Source organism: Anopheles coustani, chromosome X, assembly GCF_943734705.1.
Source record: "Anopheles coustani chromosome X, idAnoCousDA_361_x.2, whole genome shotgun sequence".
NCBI lineage: Eukaryota > Metazoa > Arthropoda > Insecta > Diptera > Culicidae > Anopheles > Anopheles coustani.
Window position 1 is genome coordinate 19,006,123 of NC_071290.1, and position 15,673 is coordinate 19,021,795.

General features: G+C 46.0%; 1 pseudogene; it reads right to left on the reverse strand.

Annotated features, from left to right (window-relative positions):
- Nucleotides 1-376: 376 nt before the first annotated feature.
- LOC131269400 (uncharacterized) lies at nucleotides 377-1,000 on the reverse strand (annotated as a pseudogene).
- Nucleotides 1,001-15,673: the final 14,673 nt, after the last annotated feature.

The window sequence follows — 15,673 nt, forward strand, 5'->3', positions numbered from 1 at the left end:
TGGTTTAGGTACAAAATGAATCTTATTGGCCCTGTACCACTCTAAGACAACCTTAGAATAATAGCAGGTCAAAAACTTGGTAGAAAAAAGTACGTAAATGTATAAGAAAAAAATAGAAAAATAGAAATATTCGTTGCTTAATCATCCATGGTTTTAAAGGATAAGCAGAGTCCCCTAAACAACAATAAAAAAAATCATAAATATTGGATACAAGAATGTAAATATGTAAATAGACAAACCCAACAGCTTCATCGTTCGGTCACCACTGTTTCATTTTTCTTCTAAGTATAAAGATATTGGGCTTGTATTGTATTATCTACAAATAGGATCATTTACCTGTGGTCACATATCTAGAAGATCATTATCAATAAGCATTTTATAAAGAAGTGTTAAATTTAATATTTACCATTAAAGCGTTTAAACTGTAAACCTCTTTTCTATTCAAATATTGAATTGGGATGTCGTAAAGTGCGACAATTCTGATGTGAGTTCCATCGTCGCACATCACTGCACAAGGCCAGGTAATTTTTTATAAATAATCTCCTGGCGTCTGCTTTTTCGTCGGCAGTCATATCTATGGTTATGAAATACGCTAGTTCACGTTCCAACGCGGCTAGAGTTTGATCTAGCGTTGCAGAAAAAGTAGATTGGGCAATTGCCACAGTAAAATCGTTACCAACACCTTGTTGGTACGACCCTTGTGCAAAAAATCGCAGTTTTGTTCTCAAGTTTTCTTCCGCCGATAACCCACGCTTATGCTTATGCTAGTTCCACTTTGGCAAGGATTTCTTCAAACAGCCTCTTCGGAACTCGGTAATTGTTAATGAAGCTGAAAAAGGAACATGTTAAAACAGTGGCAACGATTGTTGAGGCAATACGCTTACGTTTTATCCGATAATTCAAGCGGATCAAAATGCTTCTTCAATCGCCTACGGTATGCCGCTAGATTTATCTCCTTTTCATTCTCCGCATCATTTGAAAAGAATAATGAATTTATCATTCTAATGTTTTGGATGCTTCACGAACAAAAATGCTTCTCGATACGATAGAAGTCGCACTAATTGTAACGTTGTTAAAAGTAAACAAACTCTAGGTTTCCATGGTAATTTGACAGACGGCGAAACTACTCGATAGATATTTTTATGGGTTGTTTTAATTTTACCAACTGCTCAGTTGAATACATTCGCGATACCAATTCGAGTAGATAAATTTATCGGTCGATATAATCAAACGGGTTGATAAATTTTATCGACTGCTTTCGCGATAGGTACCATTACCAGTTCCGTGAAGTGAAGCACGCGCACTAAACGCTGCGCTGGACAGACGTTTTTCCGCGAAGCCGTCAACCGGCCCGAAGCACCACGCCGAACATTTTCCGTTCTACGAAGACCACGCGTGAGGAACCCCTGCACCGAGCAGACGTTTATCGTGTTTTATCGTGAATTGTTCTGTGCATACGATACGCCGTGCCGTGCCACCACTGTTCCACGAAGACCACGTGTCCGGAACCCCTACACCGAGTAATTACTTTTCCGCATAGTGACCTAAGCACACGAAACGCTGCACCGGGCAGTCGTTTTTCCGCGAAGTGACCACGTCGACGTTAACAATGCATAAAATCCAACACAGCCCGGAGCCGCCCCGCGATCGACGGCAGCCCCAAGATACGACCACCGCCTCCTTGGAAGAGATGGAAGGAGAATCAACACCGACCGCTTCTACCTCACGTGCCATCGAGGATCCACCGAGGGCTGTAGAGGCATTCCATGCCGTACGCCTAAATCCACCAGAGATGACGCTGAACGACCTGCAGTCATACTTCTGGGCCCTCGAACATTGGTTCGCGGCCTCCGGCATCATCGGAATCTTCGATGAAGCAGGGATTCCTTTATACCAAATAAAACTGTCAGCTGTGAAACTGTTTTTTCTAAAGAAAAATCTCGCGGATGTTTCGGAAGGATATAACTTGTGTAGCGATCGTGCTCAGAGGTGCCCAACTTCCTCATTAGCAATCGCACTTTCGCTTCATCTTCCAGTTGCGCGGCATCCTTTTGAAATAGGTCCTCGTACCTCGCATACCATGCCGCGAAAGTGGTTCCAGCATCGGCGTCGTACGTAAATTCTTTGATGTGCCCGCACAAAGAATCTAAAATCTGCTCCGACTTTTTTTCTTCACTCGCGGCGGGTTCTTTTTGTCGCATTAATTGCAACAAAATTTGCTGCTGCTGGGCCATCTGCTGTTGCATGAGTTGCAGAATTTGGGGCGTTGAAGAATTTTCGACGATTGGTGGCGTCAAAAATGGTGGAAAACTTCCATTTTGCTGCGCGGTCTGGGCCTGGGCGGTTTGTTGCAATGGCGGTGCATGAGCATCACGACGATCTCCCGCCTGCACAAGCGGCTGCGATGGCGGTGGGGCCAGTGAACCCAACCATCCTTGGGACGCGCGCCGTTCTTCTTCTTCCTGACTCATTCTTCGACGCTTCCTCGGTGGCGAAATTGTTGCGCGGTGGAGCTTTGTATCCTTTTCACTTACCGCTTTCAACTTTTACTCGTCGCCAGCTGTAGTTTCCACTAGAGATTGGAAAGATGATTCTTTGAAAAGATCAGGTGCGGTGCAGTTGCCTCAGAGATTCTTCCGCACGTCCCAGGAGCGATTTTTCGTCGAATCGGTTATAGATTAAACGACAAATATTTGCCTGGTCATTACAACACCGTTAACAATGGGATATATTGTAAGATATCACATACATTCAGAATATTTTTTACATAAATATTCAATATTGGAATATTTAACTGTTTATGTTTATTCATGATATTTGTGGATGTGATTTTATCAACCATAATTAATATCGTTGCCCACCTATAACAGTAATTCATTCAAAATTATAGCGATTGGTACAATAACCGCTATCTTCTGTTACCTGTGCTTTTTGCTATCGTTTATGTACGGAAGAAAGTAAGAATGGTGTATAGATTTGCCCCACACTAACATAGTAGGCAAGTTGATCAACCATACGAAGTACGATCAACCATTGAGCAGGGCTAGCCAGCTCGTTGATCAATCGAACGAACTAATACCGCACCGCCGGTTGGTGGAGTGTTGTCGTACACATTCATGATCAACCGTAGAACGAATCAATATTGCACCGCTGGCTATAGCCGGCACGGTAGGAGACCGCACGTCTGGCGTGCGATTGAGCAGGGCTAGGGAGCACGGTGAACGATCGTCGTGCGTAGAACCAATACCACACCGCCAGCGGGTGGCGTATTGTCTTACACATTCATGAGCCACCGTAGAGCGAATCAATATCGCACCGCTGGCGTACGGTAAGGAAGCATCTTCACACAGCTGGCGAGTCGTGATTTTTCTTATGTATGCATAGTCGGGACCACACGCGTAAGGAAGAATCATTTTGGTTGATTTGAATGTGCGGTACTCGTTCGCTCAGTCGAAAGATCAGAGTGAATCATACAGTTCTGATTCAATTTGCCCATGCCTACTACAAACGCGCTGAATGGGTGAAGTGCCTGTCGTGATGGCCGCAACCTGCCCATTGCAGTCCATCGACCCTCACCTCCCTAGCTGTCTGCAGCATGAGGTCCTGCGCTGCTCGACCCCTACCCAAGTTGATCTGCAGTAACTTTAGCACGGACCGATCCTCCTGGTGACGTGTTCACCTTAGCCGAAGCACGGCTCTGTCTTGTTCCCACACGATGCATCCCCGACCACACACCATGCACCTCACCGGAGCGGTGCAGTCTTTAGCGATGTGGTCCTTATTGCCATATCGAAAACAGCGGTTCGAACGGTTCAGACCAAGCGGTGGGAGAATCTCCATACGGACCTGTGTGTATCCAAGCCCCAGTGACTTCGCGCTCAGCGTAAGCACCAGGTGCCGAGGGATCCGCATTCGCGCTACCTGCAGACCGTCGCTCCTGGTTCGCATATATATGGCCTCGGACGAGACGTTCACGCCTGTGGCGAGCAACTGCTTCGACGCCTTTCAGCTCGACAGTCGCCATCTCCGTCTGCAGGCTCGCCTTGGCAGTATTTCCCACCGCCTTGGCAACCTTCTCAAAAACCGCATCCGCGGTCTTCGCCAAATACAAGGTCAGCACGTTGTCTGCCGACCGCCGGGGACGCTTAATGGCCTCGTCCAACTCACGATCCTGACGGACGGCCATGTATACCTCCTTGTAACTGCGCTCAGGCAGAGCCGTCAGTTTGATCGCGTCAGGTCGCGTCTTCTTGGGGCGCGATCTTCGCCTCTTCTTCTTCTCCCCAGCCTCAGGAACAATGACGTTCTTGGGCAGCGGGTTGCGGACCTGCCGCGGCTTTGTTGATGTAGCATGTGCTGCGGCCGCCTGAGTGTTGCGGGGTTTTCGAGGTTGTACAACGAACCAGGCGTTCTCCTGCCGTTTGGGTTGGAGCTGGCGACTTTCCTCCAGATCAGCCAGCAGTTCCTCCTCCAGTTGTTCCTCCATTTCCCGCAGCTGATTTTTGAACAGACGGATCATGTTGTTCCGTTTCATCTGCCGCTCTTCTTCACGCTGCCGTAAGAACTCCTTGGCCTGGTCGTTGGACTCGCGATGCTCGTCCTGGTGTCGCCGTGAAGACAAAGCTATTTTCCCTGTAAAATTGACTGGAAATAAACAGTGAAAGTTTTAAAACGCCGCCAGTACGGCAGTTTACTAAAACTAATAGTTTCATTTACCATCACTTACACCACAGGGACGAAGCGGTTGCTTTTGCAACACAACGAATTTAGGTTATAGCTGTTTGAAATAATTATAGTAAGCTAGTTAGTTGAAACATTTCAAACCATTCGTCAAGATAAGATTGAAAGATGATTGGCACCGGGCGGTCAGATAAGATAGATAGCTAGACAATAAGAAAGAGAGCGATAAATCGAAATATAATTATAAATACGAGGACTGACAATAAAGTAAAGTCTCCAATTTTTTTTTCATAGAAAATAACATTTATTTACAAAAAGCGATACACCGTTGGAAAGGCCAAGGTCTTGGCTACTTTTCTACATAATCGCCATTTTTTCCAACACCTTGCGCATCCGCACGATGAACTTGTCTATGCCGGCAGAATACCACTCTCCGTCCGCCTCGCGCAGCCAGGTGTTGACCTCTTTCTGAACCTCCGCGTCAACTTTGTGATACTGCAAGTTGTTCACAAGGATATGACGGATTGTTTCGCTGCTACACACTCCTCCTAGCTTCTCTTCCAAGTCCCTAATTGTCGCACGGCTGTTTTTGAGCATTTCTGCCTCCACTGCTTGAACAATCGCATCCGAGACCGACGGTCGGCCACTTCTCTCCTCGTCGTGAACATTAGTGCGCCCGGAATTGAACTCGCGGCTCTTTCACCTCTAGGTCACTTACGCACGTTTTTTATGACCATACACTTTTCCCCGTAAACTTCAACTAGTTGACGATGGATTTCAATAGGTGTCACCTTTTTCGCACTCAAAAAACGTATTACAGAACGCAATTCGCACTTGGCCGCTGACGCGAGGCTGCTCAGCTTCGCTGACGGCTGCTCGGCCAAGACCGAGCGGTCGGGGAAGCCTCACCCAGCAGCAAAGTGGTAGTGGGGGAACCAAGGAACACGGCGGTATTGCCAGATTTCGCCTAGCGCGTGATACGGCGAAGTTGCAGCGTTGGAGACCTTACTTTATTGTCAGCCCTTTGCTCCAAACCATTTCCGTCGGTCTTGGTGTCCCTGGCACGTTTAGTTTTCGTTGCACTTCTTCCTTTATTAAACTCACTGCAGACCCCGTGTCCAAAAATGCAAAGGTATGCAGTTCGCGGTCTCAATGTTTAACGGTTATCGGAAGTATTTTTTTTTTGTTTTCGGAGAGGAAACCTTCAAAAGGCGCCCACCTGGCACGACAGGTGGGGAGTGTCTGATTTCTACGGACTAAAACCTAACCCCGGCCTCTAAACCCTGGCTCCACCCAGATCCCGTCTTAACTGATTTGGTATGGGTGGGGGTGATGTTGGTACATCTCGCCTTGGGTGATGCATGGCATCATGGCTCGTTTTAACGTGCATCTCTTTATCGTTGTCGCTGTCGTCTTCTGGCTGGCATGGGGCTTTCGTAGTTCCACATCCGCTGCAGATTCGTCATAATTTTACTGGTGGAGCAGGCTGCCTACCACACAATCTCACTCGCACACATGTCGTCGCATAATTCGCGTAGTGTTGGATATGTTCCATCGGGTCGTTGGAGAGGTCGTCTTTCCGCGTTGAACCGAGGGCAGATGCGAAGCATGTGGTCTGCTGTCTCTTGTTCTGCTGGGCATGCTGGGCATGTTGGTGACTCAGCGTAACCGACCCGGTGTTGGTAGGCGCGGCCGTGCCTATCTTTTTGCCTTTTCGAAGCTGACCCTCCAGCTCCTGTTGGAGTCTGCGCTCTCGTTCAAGCTCGGAGGCCAGGTGCTCCAGCCTCTCGCTTAGCTTCGTCACTCTCTCAGTGAGAAGCGCTATCGGGTCTACGCTACTGGGGGCAGCGGAGAGCGTAGGCTTCGGCAACGCCACTGCCTCCGGGCCCCTCGGAGCCCCATCGCCTGACGGTGTTGGTGGTGGTGTGGCCAAATCCCCGGCGTCCCTAGCGCCTGCGTTGGCAGCGATCCCAAAACCATCGTTTTGCTGATCGCTCGCGAGGAAGGCAGGCGGCTGGGCGGGGGGTTACCCTGTTGCTTTTCGGCCAAACGGCTCGAAACTCGCATCTTCTGGTTCGTGGTATTCGTCAAACTCACCCGCACCGACGCGCTCTGACCCACGCTGCCACACAGGAGTCAAAAGCCGTTATTTTACCGTTATTTTACCGTTAGGTACCTCCGTATCTCGGCCTCCCGTCGTCTCGCCCAAAATCTCTACTCTCTTGTCCCAATGCACTGCACGTCGCTCTCGCTCTGCACTTACTGTAGATGCCCCTGGAACATTCCGCCATATAAAATTGAGTGACATATGGGGCCGAAATTCAGAATCCTATTTGGTATCAAATTCAGCGAAACTCGGCCTCCGAGCTACACCACTCAACTCTCCGGCGCCCCATGCGCTCCACGAGAAAGAGAAGAAAGAGAAAACTCGAGCGCGTAGCTATGAAGAGAATTCTCCGTTTAAACCAAGCAGCTGATCGATGACGCGAAAAAAAAATATAACGCGCTTTGGCTGCTACCCACACTTTTTTCGTGTGCTACCGCGCACTTCTTGGTCTTCGTGCTTCCGTCGATTCGTTTATGTGCTGTTTGCCATTTCTACTGATTTACGTGTCTGCTTATTGTCCGGCAATTATTTCTTTCCTCCTTCTTCCACTGGTGGTTGCTGGCTTTCGTCAACCAGGCAGACTAACCAATGTATTTTTTTTTGTTTGTCTCATGATTTGTGGTATCGCATGCATGTGGATTGTGTCATATATGGAACAGTGTGTGAAGTGTTTTCTGGAAGTTGTTCATATCGTCGCACTGCTACAGAGGTAAGTTTGCGTTCTGCCGAATTTTTACACCTGGTTTAGCATTCCAATTCCATGGGGAGAGTAGTTTTAAGTTTTGAACCGCAGTCGATCGGAAGTCGGAAGCAAGAACCTGTGAAGTAAGTGAAATCACGTTAGGCCATTACTGGCGGTGCAAAGTGCTAGGTTATTTATCAATATAAATCAATGATTTACAGAATGGATTCAACTCTTGAAGAGCTAAAGCGCCGATTTCCATGTTTCACCATCCAGCTGATATGTCCAACTAACGAGGGCCAAATAGCTGAAGAAGAAGACTGTATCAATTCGCCGCCGGGTCCGCCCCAAGATCGGCCAGTTTTTACCGTGCCATCTGCTACGGAGGTATCAAGGTTACCTACTCTAGAACCAGATCCTCCATCACCCACTCCTACCCCTAGTCCAGCTGAACAGCATCTCCTCAAAGAAGAAAGCGCTGCTGCCCCCCACCAAGCCTTGACCGTTCCAGCCCAAGTTGTACATCAGCTAGAACGGTTGAATGACGAAAGTCTTCGCATGCGGGTCACTTTGGAAATGGCCGTTGACCGGCTGACGGTGGACCGCAGTGCTTATGAGGAAATTGAATTCCATCCTCTTGAATCGCAAGATCAATTGGAGGAATTCAACTCCAAACTTGGTAGAGATACAAAATTCGCAGAAGAAATGGTTGAAGAGGGGAACCGCCAATTGCAATGCGAAAACTCGTATCGCGCGATGCCTGGATTTCCTCTTCAGTCGGCAACTTTTTGCGGCATGCAGCTGGACGGGAGTTGGAAAAGTGGGACCAAAAATCCCGTTTTGTTCGTTGACAAACATTATGGTATTGTTGCGGCGGGTGGCAGGTGCAGCGGGCCGACCTGCTCTTGCCGAGTTCGTGGAAGGTCTGGTACGGTCCCGGCTAAAGCAGAGCACGAAGCGCTTGGCTAACAAACCGGGACGAAGAGCATTTTGCCACATGAAGGCACGTGTTTCTGCACCAAGCAATGGTAAGCAATGGTGTAATCAAAGGGATTTCATGAATCGACATTTACATTTGCTTTTTTCTACTTAACTTTTATGCAGGCGCTTCCGGTGGGAATTAAGATAACAGGCTGTGAGGAGGACCTTTCCAGCGATGGTTTTATATTTCTGGCCATCGTACGTACAACGTATTTGAAATCGAACTGAATTATGAGTTTCATGGATATATTTTTTTTCTTTTTTGCTTTTAATTATAGTTGGAGGATGATTTACAAGTGCCTGCGAACTAAACATGAACATTCAATAGAAGATCGAACAAACAACGATGCATTGAATTATAACCAAAGATTTACATGAATTAAAACCAAACGAACTACATTGGAACAAACCCGAAATACACATGTATAATTTTTTTTATTATAATGATCATGTTTTATTTCTTTTCATTTGCTTGCTTCGTCAAGTTAACGTATGAATTAAAGGGATGAACACTGTGCTTCCAGGATATTTACAGGAATTAATTGCCACCAATTTGCATTTTATGTCTGCAAGTCGTACTTCTACACGTTCGTTGCCCATGTTAGAAATTTGCCCTATGTGCATATTAAAAAATACAGGGTTGGTGGGTGAATACAAATAATTGGTTGTGCCTGTTATCTCCTTTCCGCGGATGACAACACCCTCTGCTGTTTGTTTTGGTTCGATATACCGCATCACTTTTCCTTCCTTTGTTAAAAACCACCCGTCGTTGAAGCTGTCTTGTAGTTTGAAAGATGTAGTAATGACTACACCGTTAGAAGTCACGAAATTCGTGCGCTTTCGCTGCGGTAAGTCAACTAACTCTTTCAATTGATCGAGCTCCGACTGGCGATTTGAAATCTGCTCCAAACATAGGTTTCCATGTCTTAGCGAACGCTTTAGAGGCTGCGCAGCACTTTCAAATGGATACGTTGAAATAGTTTCCAACGGTCCAAACCTGCTAACATCCTCGTAAACATGGAGTAAGTTGTGCAGGTTGCTTGAAATATATCCTTCTCCAAAATATTGGGCATACTCTTCAACAAACTGTTGGAGCATGGCACCGGCCAGTTCCCAATGCTCTTTGTAAGCTTCCGTAGACAAAATAGTGATGGCGCAAGCGTACAATAAAAAGTGGCTGTAATGGTCTTCTTCCAGTATATCTTCCAACAAGACTATTCCCACGTAGTGTAGGAAGGTTCGATACTCGCTTGCCTTCCAATAAGCGATGTCTTCCAACGAGCGCATCGTTCGGTGGATTTCAGTTGGCAACTGGACTTGTAGCAATCTCGTTGAAAGCAACTCTCGAACTTCTGACGGCCAGCTGCTTAAGCCCCATTTTCCGTTTAGTCGGCCTTTCAGCAAGCGTCGTGTCACTCCATGGTCAATGAGATGTAACCGATCTGCTATGACGATGTCCCGGATGATATCGAAATGTTTCAGGTCTACCAACGGCGAGCGGAGGGAAATCCTCTGGTGATCGGGGTATCCGTTGTTTGAAAATTCGGCATGTGTCCTTAGCGGTCCCTTTTGCACCGGATAAGCAGTAGTACCCGATGTGGAGCTATGTACACCGGTACAATCGCAACGTTGACACCCATGCAAGCTATTGTGGCTGTAAACGCCTGAAAATAAAATAAAACAAATAAAAGAAATGATGTTATTGATTTATCACTGAGATACAAGTTTTGTTGAAGAATATTTACATTTTAAAGCTGTTCTGGCTTCGGTGTCGGCTACAATAGCCCGTACCTTCACCTTCACAACCTGTCCATTAAAGTCGATTCCGTCGTCGATGAGCTGGTTTGCTTTGTCAACAAAAGGGCGTAATATTTCTTCTATGGACGAAGGTTTTTTGTTGCCATTGTAGACGGAAACATACATCGGCGCTATGTGTGGCATTTCATGTACGCTAACCATTAAGGGCCAGAGAACGGCGCCGCTGCTCTCGCTGATCGGTATGCCATCGTAGCCAAAATTCAGGTTCAGTTGTGGCACTGAAGACATATCCTTTTTCCTATGAAAAACAAAACACGGAAATAAAACGGTTACTGGATTTGTCCATTTGTTAATGAAAGGGAAAATTCATGAAATTTGCTCTTACCCGAATTCGACGTTCAAACAGTGGCGAAGGCCGTTGTACCACAGCTTTCCTCCTGTAACTTTTCGGATTCCTGTAGCCTTTTTATTGGTTTTGACTATGGTCCTAGGATCCTTTGGCATGCAGAATTGCGGTGCTTTCTTCCTTAGGATCGCCAGAACCATCCTCACTGATTCTTGATCCTCGCTATGTGTTACGGCCCAGTAACGAAAGCACAGCTTTGCCGTCATCCTATCAAAAAAAGCGTATCGGTCGTAGGGTTCTGCTCCATCTTCCTCGTCGTCACAGTCACTCGGTAGGCATTCGTCCGGCAGCATAATCGGTTCTGGATGTGTCGGTTCCTGTTCGATTTGGCCCAAACGTTCCTGGTCACGTTTTTGTACGAAACGTTCCTGGTCACGTTGTTGTGCGACTAGCTTCATACGTTTTGCGTAGGCCCCAGAAGCGCGTTGTTGTGCAAAGAAACTTCTTTTATCGGCCATTTTCACAAACCACAGACACTCTTTATTGCTTTTCACAAACCACAGATTTTAACACGTTGTTGCTTCTAGACAGTTGTGTAGCAATTGGCTTTCGAAGCTTGACGTTCCGTGACGCGGATGGGACGTAAACAACACACGGGCGGGAGAACATTCATACAATTGTATGAATTAATGATGTTAACATCGGTATGTGTAAATAATATTGCTTCTCCCTGACCATCGATGGAACGATCGTTCGCTCGATTCTCTTGTATCGATTCTCTCGTTCCATCGATTCCATATGATCCACGCTCCCGAGAGCTCAGCCGGAGTACGGTTCCCTTGGGTGCGAAAGCGACAGAAGACATCTAAATCGCGGCTCAGTATTGCTTGCGCGGTCGCCCCCATTATCAGAGGCGGAGCCCTTTAAAAAATGAGCGAAAACTCTCAAAAATGTTTCATGGGTGACTCCACCAGCGCTCACACTCACATACAAACACCCACGCAAGTTCCCACTTGTTAGCTGCGGAGCAATCCGAAAGCACGTCTGCTCTCGTCGACTGGTCGATCGCAACTCTTTATCGGAAGTATTTGGTAGTATAATTTTTCTCTAAGATTGTGTACATTTAGCCTTGCAGCATTTCCTTGGTTGGTATGTGTCATGTTACGATGTAGCAGTGTGTTATGCTTCCGGCGACAATTACCTTCGCGACATTGAGGTGGTAAATTGCATTGATTGGCATGATGGTTGCGCGAATTGCAACAATTTATGCACAAACCTAAACGCCTAAAGTCTTTCGTCAATATTCGCGAATTTAAATCTTCATATCCTATATTTCTCACTAAACCCTGGTCGGCTTGCAGGAATGGGCAATTTTTTAGCAATAGTTTAGTGAATTTAAATATATGATCAATTCATCTAGGGCACACATAAATGAATTAATGAAGGTTTTGGGGTTGTTCAATGTAGGTTTTTAAACTTTAAGCAAATCATTTACCAAGGTTCGATAAACTATTCTAACATTTCCATATTCCTTTTCCAATCTCTCCATGATTCTATCGATATTTTGTGCAGCTTAACCTTTGATCTTTTCTTGCCCAGCTTGCAGTATATCTGCTTGCTTCCATTTGTAATCATTTTTCATACTTCCTAAGGCAGTTTTGAATTTTAGCCACATACGGCTATCACCATTGAACTCCGGCAAACTTAAGGCCGGGTCCTTTGGGCTTTCGTGCACTAGTTCTTTTAAAGCTGCAGATAAATGACAGCAACTTTCATGCAAGAGAAACTTTCAGTCGTCGTCATTTCAGTGGACTGAAAGTTTCCGAACGCATCACGCGTTTACACGACTCACAACAAATTAACGCTAACTGTCAACCGGCAATTATGAGTCGGTAAACAAACTATGTAGAATTGTAAATGGGCTGTATTATTTCATCTCTAAAATTAATATTAATACTCATTTAGCGTTGTGAATCATGCAAGTGAACTTAAATCGCATAAAACGACTTTGATTATTTCGTTTAACGATCATTTTAAATGTTTTTATACTGCTGACGCCTTCGAAATCTGTCAGTTGCACGAGCTGTCAAGAAACTTTCATTGCTGTGAAAGAAATTTACAGCCCGGCTACGTTAAGTGAAATTTTAGTTGCGCAACTCAAATTGTTTGTTTATTTCGCGTTTAGACGTGCTAAGTTGGGTTTCACATGAGTGAAATGAGTGTTTGACAGTTGCTGTTAAGTGAAAGTTGCAATCATTTAAAACGCCTTTAAGGCTTTGGTCATTTTAGTTACCATCTTCTCTAATGGCTCCTCCATTGGCAGACTTGTCGCGGGTGGCACCTATTGGCTCCTGGAGTTGGGCAAGTTATTGAGCCGCCTCCTTGCGTTCTTCTTCCAACTAGTTGCAACTGCCGCTTAAGGCCTTGTGTCTCTACTTGAGATTTTTCTTCTTTACTCTTTAGGTCGTTTATCACGGCCCACACGTCTGGCTCTTTTGAACTTTGCCTAGAGGTCATTTTGTAAAATAAAATCGCTTCTGCGGTATCGTCGTCGATCACTTCCGTAAAACAAATTAAATCACTTGGGTAAAACAATCGGCAAATCGTTTGACAACGTTAACAATTATCACTGAAAACAAAATCTGCTTCGCTCAATATCACTCGCGCTTTCTTTCACAATAGGAAGGCGCCCTAACACGTTTATATCGGAAAAAAACTTACCCCTTTCTACTCACGGTTTTTGGTGGTGTTTTGATGGCTGCTTCGAAGTCTCTGCTGTAGTCACCGGTTGGTGTCCCTTGCCACCGGCTGGCTTTCTCGGGTCTGGGCACCGGCTGGCTTCCTTGCCACTGATTGACTTCCTTGCCACTGGCTAGCTCCCTCAGGGCGGAAAGGGGGGGGGGGGGGGGGGAGGGGTGAGCGAGGTAGCTGACTTGTACCGTCTAGCTTTCTCGGGGCGGGGGGCCGGGGGGTCTGGCTTCCTCTGGGCGGGAGGCTTCCTTTGCTTTCTACGTCCTTGTCAAAACAGTAATACTCGACCTTGTGCTTCCGATACAACTGCTCTCTGGACCACCAAATTGTAAACGACGCAGGCAATGAACCTGCGGCCGTTTCCCCTAAAGGGGGAGAGTCTTTTGGCGCAGTGAAGCGTCGAGATTACCCTGCCCCTTCCTCCACAACTTTTACCAAACATATATATAAATAAGGACACAGTTGTGGTTTTGGTGAAAGACAGTTGTCTGTTTGTTTATTAAGTGGGAATTAGTAAGAGCGAAAAGGCAAGTGCGTTACGAGCTTTGATTCTTAAGTGACATATTTCGACTGTTAATTATTTTATTTTATTTTAATTAATTGCTCTAGCGCCGACAATACGTATAATCAAATAGTTCGACATCTTTTCTTCAACCGAGCCCCGTGCACTGTTGGGAGTTGCGTATCCCACAGTAACGCCCCCGTGTACTTCTCACCAGGTTGAAAAGAAGACGACGAGGGCGAAGGGCCCGACATCGACGAGGACAACAACATCGAACCATCCGCCAATAACGAGATGGACGTGGACGAGGACAACGAGGCGCCGAATGCGTGCGTCCCAGTCGGTAAAACTTCGGCTGCAGCAGCAGCAGCAGCCAATGGAGACGGCCGATGCTGAAACAAGCAGTACGACCACAACTACTAATCCGGTCAGTGGAGCTACCTCGGGGTCCTCCATCACTACCTCGGGATCGTCCGGCAACGCTGTTGATAGTCCTTCGTGTGGGACTCCTCTTGTAATGTCCTCCGCGGCCGCATCCTCTGGCAGTACGGCAGAAGCAACGGCATCGGCTGTAGCCGGTTCCTCCAACGCCGCTATGCTAGCCGCCACACGCCAGGTGGTGAATCCGCTCAGTCGGCAACAGCAACAGGCAGGTCACTTGATGCAGATGAATCCCGCTCACTTGATGCTCGAGCACGAGAGTGCCGATGATCGGATCGTGCCCAGTACACCGACACTTTACGTAACACGACGCAGGGATGGTGAGGCCGTGAGTTCGCCACATCCGCAGGTGCCCAACGCACGGTTCACTTTCGGCGAAACTTCCACTAGCCGGCAGTCGGTCGGCGTTGTGCCGACGAGTGTCGGTGCCGGCGGCGGTAACGTAGATCAGCAGATGTTACTTGGCGGGGTTAAGCGGCATACCTTCTTCTGCTAAGTAATAGATAGATAGATATGAGTAATATATTATGGCAACCGTGATGCCGGAAGTGCACGTGTATATATATTATTATATTATATGGCGATCGTGATGTTTGTATATGTAGATTATGTATTATTATATTACAGGGATATTAAACTAGATCACTAGAATTTTGGATAAATCCAGACGGCGGTCTCGAATAAGTTAACAACGATGAAAAATTTCCTATGTCACAGGTAGTAGTAGTAGTAGTAGTATTCATTTATTTCCTTTCTTTACATTTCATACCTCATTTGAGGGTTTTCGATTTTTTTTTTATAGATAATGGGTTAGAAGTATTCTTTCCGTATTGAGGTTGAGGTTTACTAGCTATTTGCTTTGTATCATTTTTAAGTAACTGTTATGATAGGATTGATGTGTATGAGGGAAAAAGAAATTGATGGAATGAAAAACCCTCGAGTAGAGTAAATGTAAAATTAAATCTAAACCTACGCTAACATCTATTCTAAATCTAATATATAAAAGTCACCGTTGTCTGTATATATATATATATGTATGTATGTGATCGCATCACACAAAATCTACTAGGCCGATTTCCACCAAACTTGGCAGGAAGGTAGCGAATTTTCCAAGGTTGAATGATCTGAACTTCGTTTGTTGATATCCCCATACCTCCCTACCCCTCCCGAACACCTACCCTCTAAAATAAATGAAAAACAATTATAACTCAACGATTATTGAATGGATTTTCACAAAAATTGGTACACATACTGTTCACACAGGAACATAGCATGAATAAAAATTTCATCTTTCTAAAAGAAGGGGAAAGGGGGGCTCTCATACTACCCCATACCACGAAAATGGTATAAATGCAATATGGGTATTAATTTCGAGTTATTTTTGGTCTCTAAAACGAATGGTCTTACTCTTAATGTTCAATCTTA